Source organism: Numenius arquata, chromosome 1, assembly GCF_964106895.1.
Source record: "Numenius arquata chromosome 1, bNumArq3.hap1.1, whole genome shotgun sequence".
Taxonomy (NCBI): domain Eukaryota; kingdom Metazoa; phylum Chordata; class Aves; order Charadriiformes; family Scolopacidae; genus Numenius; species Numenius arquata.
The window spans coordinates 96,104,907-96,114,844 of record NC_133576.1 but is presented as its reverse complement, the minus strand read 5'-3'; the positions used below and the strand labels follow the sequence as shown (position 1 = coordinate 96,114,844).

General features: G+C 47.3%; 1 protein-coding gene across 2 annotated transcripts in view; it reads right to left on the bottom strand.

The window, feature by feature from the left end:
• The window catches only part of KLF12 (KLF transcription factor 12), a 256,454-nt gene extending 255,496 nt beyond the window's left edge, over positions 1-958 (bottom strand). Inside the window, exon 1 of one of the 2 annotated variants that reach the window (XM_074146471.1) lies at positions 700-958. The gene's annotated coding sequence lies outside the window, so the exon portion shown is untranslated. The remainder of the gene's footprint in view (positions 1-699) is intronic. The other variant, XM_074146638.1, reaches the window with a different exon arrangement.
• Between the last annotated feature and the right edge of the window lie 8,980 nt (positions 959-9,938).

The window sequence follows — 9,938 nt, the reverse complement described above, 5'->3', positions numbered from 1 at the left end:
CCCCCCACTCCCGGCTTTTTTTTCACCGCCCCCCCCCCCCCTTTTTCCTCTTCCTTAAAGCCTCAGCGGGAAAGTTGAGGGAAAAGTTCGGGCCGGCGGCGGCCCCCCGGCACACACACACACACACAGACCGGGAGGGATGGATGGAGGGAGGGATGGATGGATGGAGGGAGGAAGGGAGGGAGAGATGGAGGTGATGGAGGGAGGGAGGGAGGGATGGATGGAAGGAAGGAGGGAGGGAGGGATGGAGGGGAGGGCACCGCCGTTAACCCCCGGCTAGCCCCGTCGGCGCTGGGGAGAAGGGGAATGGGGGGGGGGGGGGGCACCCTGCCCCCGCTTTTCTTTAAAATTCTGTAACTTCAGTACGGGAGCGATGATGATTTTTTTTTTTTTTTTTTCCCCCTTAAAAAAAGCAAGCTGATTGGGACAGCAGCAAAAAAAAAAAATTAAAAAAAAACCCACAAATTACCTACGTTAGCCGCGTATTCTGATAAGAAAGGGAAGCGGCACAGACCTGAGCAGGAGAGAAACTGTTTCCTTCCCCTAACACAGGGTCCCCGCTCTCTGTCTGTCTGTCCGCCCGCTCCCCCCGGGCCGTGTCACCGGCTGACACACGGCCCCGGCGGCCGGGCTCGCCACCCACCCCCGGGGAATGAATGGGGGCAACCCGGGGAACGGCGCCGCTCGCCGCCGACTTACCCGCGTCACATGATGAACCGGGGACCGGCGGCAAGGCTGGGGGGGGGGGGGGGGGGGGGGAAGAGGAGGGGGGGATGTCTGTGCAGGGGGAAGGTGGAGGCTCCCCGGCGCCGCCTCGCCTCGCCCTCTCCTCACGGACACCCCACCGGCCGCTCAGACAAAGGGCCCGGTCCGGACCCGGTGTACCCCCTCCCCTGCTCCGGCCGCGGCGGGCGCCGGTGGCGTCGCTGGCATGCGGCGCGTCCCCGCCCCCACCGGCAGCCGGGCGGAGGGAAGGAGGGAGGGAGGGAAGGAGGGGCCGCGCCCCCGCCCCTCGGCCGCCCCGGTGCGCCGCCCGCCCCGGAGGGGTGGGGACGGGAACGCCCGGCCGCGCCTCCCCCCCCCGCCACCGGCCCCGGCCTCGGCCCCGGCCCGCCCGGCCGCGGGGTTGCAGGGCGGCGGGGCCTCCGGGGGCGCCGCGGGGAGGGGCAGGGCGGGGCCGGCCGCGGGGGCGCGGTGGCGCCGAGGGGAGGCCCCGGGCGGGGGAGCGCTGAGGGCAAGGCGGGGCGGGGACAGGTTAACGGGGCGGCGGGGGAGGTTCGGCGGGGGAGAGCGGGGCGGGGGGGCACGGGGCGATGGTGGGGGACAAGGCGATGGGGGCGCTGAGGGGAGTCCCGAGGGGGACACGCGATGGGGGCGATGAGGGGAGCCCCGGTGGAGGGCGGACGGGACAAGGCGATGGGTCACTGAGGGGAGCCCCGCGGAGGCGAGGTGATGGGGGCGATGAGGGGAGCCCCGAGGGGGACACGGCGATGGGGGCGATGAGGGGAGCTCCGGAGGGCACAGGGCGATCGGTCGCTGAGGGGAGCCCCAGGGGGACGAGGCGAGGGGAGCGATGAGGGAAGTCCCGGGGGCGACAAGCAAGAGGGCCACTGAGGGGACAAGGCGATAGCGGCGCTGAGGGGAGCCCCGGGGCGACAAGGCGAAGGGGGCTTTGGGGGCGACGAGGCGAGGGGGGCGCTGAAGACAGCCCCGGGTGGTGGCCCGGGGAGGGGGGACATGGCGGTGGCTTCACTGAGGGGCGTCCCGGGGAGGGGGGACGACGCCCAGGGCGGTGGGGACGCTGAGGGGAGCCCCGCTCTCGGAGCAGGGAAGGGGAACGCTGAGGGGAGCCCCGAGGGGGTGACACGACAGAGGGCGGGGGCAGCGCTGAGGGGGCTCCGGGAGGTGACATGGCGGTAGCTGCCCTGAGGGGAGCCGCAGGAGCAGGGAACGGGGCGCTGCGGGGAGCTCCGGGGCGGGGGCGGCGGGCGGGGCCCGGGCTCGGGCGGGGGGTTGAGGCGCGGAGCGGGCGGCGCCGTCGCCGGGCAGCGCTGCCGGCGGGAGGCCGGGCGGTGGGGGCGGCCTTCGCCGCCTCCCTTCGTCCCCGCTGGCCGTGCCGGGCACCGCGGGCCCCCGTAGTTACCTGGCGGGCTGGCAGGGGCTGAGCGCTGCAAACCTTTCCTATGATTTTATTTTATTTTAAATACAGGCACACTGCAGCTTGTTAAAAGTAAGTGAGGCGGTGGTGGTGGTTTGTTTTTTTTTTTGTGTGGAGGTCAGCGTGTAAGTCGGAGCCATGCCTCTGCAAGCTGAGAACTCCTTTATGGGAAGGTTTTTCATAAGGACCACAGATACCGGGTGGTAAAGGCTTTAATCACAATATACAGAGAAACGGATTCCGAAATCTTAAAAGTTTGTTTAAAACACCAACTTTTTATTTCATGCGTCTTTTAAAAGAAGTACTTTGAAAACCTTAGGAAACAAAAATACACATCCTGAGGGCGGGTGTTAAAACTTTGAGAAGCAAATCTCTGTCTCTTTCTGTTTTGGTGGAAGGATCCTGGCCCATGCCTGACGAGTGTCAAAGTTATTAAGCTGGCCTGACAGGTTACCTAGGGATTCCCTTGCTTTGGAGAGCCTTTTGTTAATGTAAAGCTGATGTGGCTGTTTTCTGCCTCCTCCCCTATGGTTCCTGTTGCGTGAAGCAAACACTGTGTGGCCAGAGTGCAGGTGAGCTTTGACCAGCCTTGGCTGCTAAGATGGTTTCTGGGTAATGTTCGGAGGGGATTTAATATAATTAAGCTTAATAGCCTTGTGAATAATCAGGGTGCCGTGCTGGACTCTGGCAAAAGCCGTGGTCAGGGCAGGTAGAAAATGGCAAGTGCTTTAATGAGTCACCACCCCTCATCCTCCTGAGATTCAACTTCAGTTCCAGAGGATCCCACTCGTAACAACGATTTGTTAAATAAAATGCAGAAAGAGGGATCCCTTGCCTTGTAGGTTGGCACATAGTGTGAGTGTGTTTGTAAAAGCCTCTGTAGTGTGTCTGTTTACACAGAAAGCCAGGCTGAGCTCAGGTAAATAATTACTGCTAAAACGCTATTACTTTCAGTAAATACAAACTAATGTTTGCTGCTCTACACAGTATTTACCAGGGAAGCCAGAAGAACCAGAACCAATGTTTGTTCCCTTAGAGATTTCATGCCAACTGCCTGAAATAAATTTATGCATCACCTTGTGTGTTGTCCCTGTAACTGGTCCTCCGCTGCCTTTTGGCATAGATGGTTTAGGTAGCGTAACCCCCTTGCTATTTGCCCCTGCCTCTTACCTCTAATTCTACAAGGTTAAAAAAAAATGTTAAAATGGTTATCGACAGAAGCCTACCTTGCAATCTGTATAAATAAATGTCTTCAAAAGATATAAAGGGCATTAGGTGCGATTTGCTATTGTAATTTTGCCTCTAGTGTTATCATTTCCTTTGGAGAAAAGTGAGCATAGAGTTAAAATACAGTCTAATGACCTGAGCAAGGTATTTCCTTATATTATTACTTTAGATAGAGAATCGGTTCCAACAATTCACCAGAAGTTACATATGTGATTCATTAGATTTCAGAAGATTTTACCCAAGTCAAAAGTTAACGTAACACAATGTTTTAAAAGATAAAATATGCAATCCCAAAGGAAGCAGGCTACTATAGAACACTGCTGGAAACATTCCCTGGATAGATGCATAGCTTGTATTCAGATTTATCAATAAAAACCATGAGTATTAACATTCATTCTTCTTAACCACTTGGAACAGGGAGCAACGATTTCCCATCCCTGAGCGTGCTACAGAGAAAAACTGGTTTCCACCTACTGAGGTGAAAGGATTAATGAATACTTGGCACATGAAAAATGAATAGTGATAGCAGGAAGAAGATTGCATGTAGACAGTGTGATAAGGTGAGTAACAGAGAAACATCATGTTACACATGTTGCTGTGCCCTGAGAAGCAGACGAAGCTCGTTTCCACTGAATTTCAGATAAAATATTTTAAAACATCAATATTTATTTTGTCTTACTTAGAAATTTTTTATTCATTTATCTATCTAATATATCTCAGGAAATCATCTAGAAGAGGGGTTGGCTGACTGACATTTGGTGATAAAATTTGTTCTCCATGAGCTTCATTATGTGCTATGTTGGCTGTTTACATGGTCTATTGCCTGCTACCAAGAACTATTACCCATATGCATGAATTTGCAGGGCAGTTTCTAAAGCAAAAAATATGTAGCTACATTTGCAGGAGAAATGTACTACATGATTATATATCAATAGATTGATACAGAAGTAGGGATATTACACATTAGTATTTGATATATATCACAGATTTATAGAGAAATGTAGTTCTCAATCACAGGCTTTTATGGAAAACCTGTCCTACTAAATCACCGTCTTGGCTCACTCCATAAACCTGACCCCTCTGTTTCCATTCTCATCTAGCTTAACAAAACTGGGCATACATTGTCTATTTGAAAATGTTCTGGCTTACATTTTAACACAGAAATACTTTGAAAACATTTAGTATTTCTAAAGATTTAGAACGTTCTCTTTTTTTTCTTCCATCTTTTTCTTGAAAGAAGGAACTTTAATCACATTTCTTATTAATCGGTGGGACTCAGCGTGCCATTTTTCATCAGAAATAGGAGTCTTAAATTTTGAAACAGGAACCTTAACAGTGTGTTGCCAAATACAATTCTAAAAATAGAAAAACATATTTTTAGAAACCAGGGGAACAAATGGGCCCATGGAACATTTTGGGTTACTGCTTGTTCATAAGCCCAACAAGTGTGTTTACTTGCGTATTTTAGACTTTTTCCGTAATCCTTCTCCACTTCTGCCATATTGCCTACAAAGCAGGACTACTAATTCACTTTTATCGAGTCTCATCACTTGCAATCCCAGATGGCTCTTTCCGATCTTCTTGTGGCAGTTCTTCCCCTAATGGAGTTTCCTAAAACCTAGTGAAAAACTCCCCAGAATGTTCCCTAGCCTCTTACTTCTCTTCTATTTGTTCTCTACTGATACAGAATTTTCTTCACCGTTCTTCCCCAATATCCATTGTCCTATTTGCATTTTGTCTTAATCCTAATCCAGCAAATGTGCAAATAAATAGTACTCTTGAAAGCAATTTAGCAACTTCTACCTTTAACTTAAGCATTTTAAGTCTTGTTTGGGGTTTGGTTTTTTTTGGTGTTGTTTGGTTGGGTTTTTTTAATTTAATCATAATGAATCAATGATTTTTCAAAATGGGAAATGGCATCACCAGCAGAGAGCACACTGGAACCTCAGAACAAAAGAAAACAGAAAATCAATAGCATATTTTAACAATGCGAGCCTGAAACACATAAAGATACATCTGAAATAAATCAGTAATGTGCTGAATATTGAGAGATTTTGTCATTTAAATTAACACCAGTTATAAAAAAATCACTCTTAAGTTATCTATTGTTTACTCCATTTCAGCTTGTATTCAATTTTCTAACTCAAATACACTAAAAAAATAAAAATCAACCTTACTCCCCAAACCAAAAACTAAATGCATTTTTATTTGGGATGCATGGTTAGACAAAAGCTTTAACAAATTACATGATATATTTTAGAAGACAGATTGTGTTCATTTGCTGAACTTAGGGAAACCTTTGGGTTGACAGATAATCAATTCAAATACCTGCAGTTGAGGGATTGTGTTACTAATTCCTTTCACAAGCCTTCCCTTCTGGATACAGGCAAATAAACAGGTTTTCTTTGCCAAGGAATGGACCACATCAGCAGATAGAGCCTTTCGGGTATGGCTGCTCTCTTGCAGTCCAGCCTGTGATGATCTGCCAAGTACTTCCTCCACTCCTCCTCCACTCAAACTGGTGTTACGCTCAACATGAGTATGTTGTCCTTTTATTCGACAGTCACCATCAAGCATGAGGTTGCAGACCTTTTTTTGGGCAAGGACGTCAGCTTCTGTTTCTTCTAATCTACTTACAAAGTATTTCAACGTGCACGGCACTCTGCCATCAAATGCTAGGGTTTATAGTCAACTTCTAGGTGGCCATTAACCAAAATGGTCAATCTAAAATGTGAAAGTACAACTGACAAGTAGCACTATCATATTTTGTGTGACTCACTCAAACATCAGCAGTAATATTCCTTGGGTACAAACGTCAGAGCTTTTGTACATCACGCTTGTATTTTCTCTGTGCTTTGTATAAACCAATTACTCCTTCTTTGACAGACTATCAGGAAATCTTTTTCCCTCCAGCCCACTCTCCTTAAAAGAAATCCAACAAAACCAACCTAGCTTGGTGCATAAATGGTAGTGTTAGTGTACATAACACAGTCTCTCTGATACAATAAAGTATATAATGGAGAGTAGGTCAGTTAAACTGTACAAAAGAGGAAAATTATAATCTGGTATTAAAGGGACAAAGATCAAAATATTCCATTTGTACAATTTAGACTAGCAATGTTGCCAAGACACATATTCTAGGAAAGTGGGGACACGCTGTATTAATGCTTCACTCCCTTGATCCGAAAGCTCTGTGCCCTTTCTATAACCTTAGATTGAGATCATGAACTTTTTTTTTTTTTAAAAATTTTGAACTTGTCTTCTTTTAGCCAGAGCCCTTGAAGGGTTACAGTCTTATTTAAGAGGCAAAAGAACAGGAGGGACAGTTCCTTATTTAGTATAATTTGGCACTGACAAAAGTTAACAGGGAGTAGGAAATCACCAAGGAACATGTTCTGGGAAAGAAGGAAGTTTCGGGTTTTGCATATCTCCAATGTTTGGTTAATGTTTTTGTAAGAAGAAAAAATGGAGACAAGCACTTCCTGGCTCTGAACAGTATGTCAGTTTGACGCCCAGTAACAGAACGTATTGCTCTGGATTTTCATTTCAAAACTCTGTAGTTTGTAGCTGAATTTATGGGCCTAAACATCACCCTGTGAAAATTTCTTACATCATTTTAAGCTCCATGTTCAGTTCCATTATCTGAGCTCCTCGTGTTGAATACTGTGCTGTTTGGTTATTTAGGAGACACAAAAAAAGAGGGATCTCTTAAACGGCACTTTGTAAAGAGAAGCATACTATATTCTCATATGAACATTAAAGCTATGACATCTCTTTCGGTAAGATAGAGATAGGGTGTGGGACAACCTTTCCCAGAAGGGCAATGAAGGGCTGATGAGAAGGACAACGAAGCTGGTGAGGGGTCTGGAGCACAAGTCTTATGAGGAGAGGCTGAGGGAGCTGGAGCCTAGAGAAAAGGAGGCTGAGGGGGGACCTTATTGCTTTCTACACCCACCTGAAAGGAGGTTGTAGAGTGGCGGGGGTCTGTCTCTTCTCCCAAGTCACAGGCGACAGGACTAGAGGAAACAGCCTCAAGTTGTGCCAGGGGAGGTTCAGATTGGATATTAGGAAGAATTTTTACACTGAAAGGGTTATCAAGCATTGGAATGGGCTGCCCAGGGAAGTGGTTGAGGCACCATCCCTGGAGGTGTTCAAAAGACGGGTTGACAGTGCTGGGGGACATGGTTTAGTGATGTTTTTTTTGTCAGAGTTAGGTTGATGGTTGGACTAGATGATCTTGAAGGTCCCTTCCAACCTAGATGATTCTATGATTCTATTCTATGATTCTATGATTCCAAATTTTCCCTGTGACTCCCACTGTGTTGTGTTCTCTGTGGCTCCTGGTTATTTTGCTCTCCGCTGTGTCTCCATAAAATTGGTGATACCTAATTTGTTCCCTGTGCTTGGGTTTCACAGGCTACAAAAGTTCTGCACATATAAGACCTGGAGGAGCAGTTTCAAACCCAGAAGAAATGTTTCAGAAATGGCTGGGTTTTGTGCACGGGACCAAGAAGCATTCTGCAGGCAGGTTAGCAAAAAGGAACACATTCAGCTAGGCATGGATCTGATTTCGTACCTAGTCGGCAGCCAAAAACATCTGGGCTGTCTTCTTCGCAGATATTATCACAGCAATCTTTCACGCTTTTCTTGACAGGTTTTAGGTATAACAAATATTTTCAAGAAATTCGGGGTTTTTTTCCCAGTTGTTTTTAATTCAGCAAAGTTCTTTGTTCTCCATGGAGGTGTTAAATAAATTACAACAAAATAAATCTCCAAATAAATAAGCACTTAGATGTTTTTTCTTTACTCAGACAGCATTCCTCCTTTCCCATCTCCCACCCTGACTTACAGACGCTTTCCTGTGTTATTAAGGCATTCATGTTGATAACTTTTGTTTTGATTTCAAGGCCACACTTGTCTTTTCCAGTACCAGAATCTCTTGGATTCAGGAGATATTTATACAGCCTCAAGAACTGAAAAGATTCAGAATCAGATTGGAAAATGAGACACATTGAAAATGGTTCTTTTCGATGCTTCTGTTATTTTCATTAGGTTGGCTTGAAATGCCTGGGTTTGCACCTGGGCATCATGGCCAAATCCATGGTCATGGTGATTTCTGGATCGTATGCTTTCTGGGTCAAAAGTTAATGGCTCACGAGTATTAAGAGGCTTCATCTGGACTCAGTTGCACATAGCACATTTCAGATGAGGAAATTATTTTTTTCTTTAATTAGTTACAGGTTTTTTGTGAAATGGGGGATTTCACAGATTGTTAACCATAGTCGTGCCACTGGGTATCAATCTAACATCTGAAAAACCTAAATATCGTATTGTAGCAATTGCTTACTTAATGTCTGGGCTTGTTTGCGAGGGTTTTGGTTTTTAGTCTAAGAGAACGAATTCATTTGAGTGACTGCAAAGCTCAGTAAATACCAGTTATCAATTCTCTTTCTAATGACAAATGATGACATGATTTTTACAAATGGCTGAGCACTTGGCAAATGCTAACCATAGAAATCGAATGAGCTGAAAGAAACTCCAGTCTGCCCTATTGTCGCTACTGAGCTGACAGATGGGGAAAAGAGGAGGAGGTTGCGATGCTCTCCCAGAAGCCCAGGGGCACACTGCAAAATGACTGCTGAAGTGTCATGAAAGACCGTAAGTGAGAGAGGAGCAGATTTCCAAAGCACAGACATCACCTACATTTTGCTTTAAAACTTGCCTTTTCTAGCACAACCCCCGCAAACAGGCTGACCAAATTCTTTGCGGAGCAGCAAGCACCAGAGCTCATTCGAGCCTCAGCAGTGGAGGTAAAATTGAATTTCCACGAAGGAAGGAGGAGCTGGAGCCAGGCTGCCTACTCCAGCAGCTGCTGGGAGAGCGGGAGGGCAGGGCTACCGTTACAGCTGCCCCAAGCAGGTGGCACAAATGCCAGCATCTGCCACTGCCCTGGACACTGTCACCTGCCTGGGCACCATCAGCATGGCCAGGGAGCTTTGCTACACCGGCCGTCTGCTGCTGCGAACAGCTGCCCTCTCTGCTGGTGCCTAAGCAGCAGGGAAAATCCCCTGGTATGTGGAAAAGCCCTGTAAGCCCCAGAATAAGAATTGAGAAATCAGTGGTAGCAGTCTCTTGAGATGAAATAGCTCAGCCTTGCCTTTCCTTACCTATCTTTTTTCTTTTTTTTTTTTGCTTCTCAATTAGTCTAATATGTCTGCTTTCGTTTTGTAAAAAGTGACTCAAGAAGTTAAAAGTACCAAACTTCAGTAGCTTCACCCATATGTGCTGCGCGCCTTAGGCTAGACAGCACATATTGGTAGCCAGACTGAGAAGAACATTTACCACATTACCTCCTAAAAACTCACTTTATTTTTCTTGTTGAGCTGGCTCCCATCCAATGTGACACTCCAGTGTGAGCCATGCAGTGACAGCAACAGCCTCCATGGAAACACACCGGAGCATGAGGCCAGTCGTGGGGTAGAGAGAAAAGGCAGCTCCATCATTTTCCTCAGTCTGCCACGTTTTTTCTCTGAACAAGCTTTCTTTTCATTTT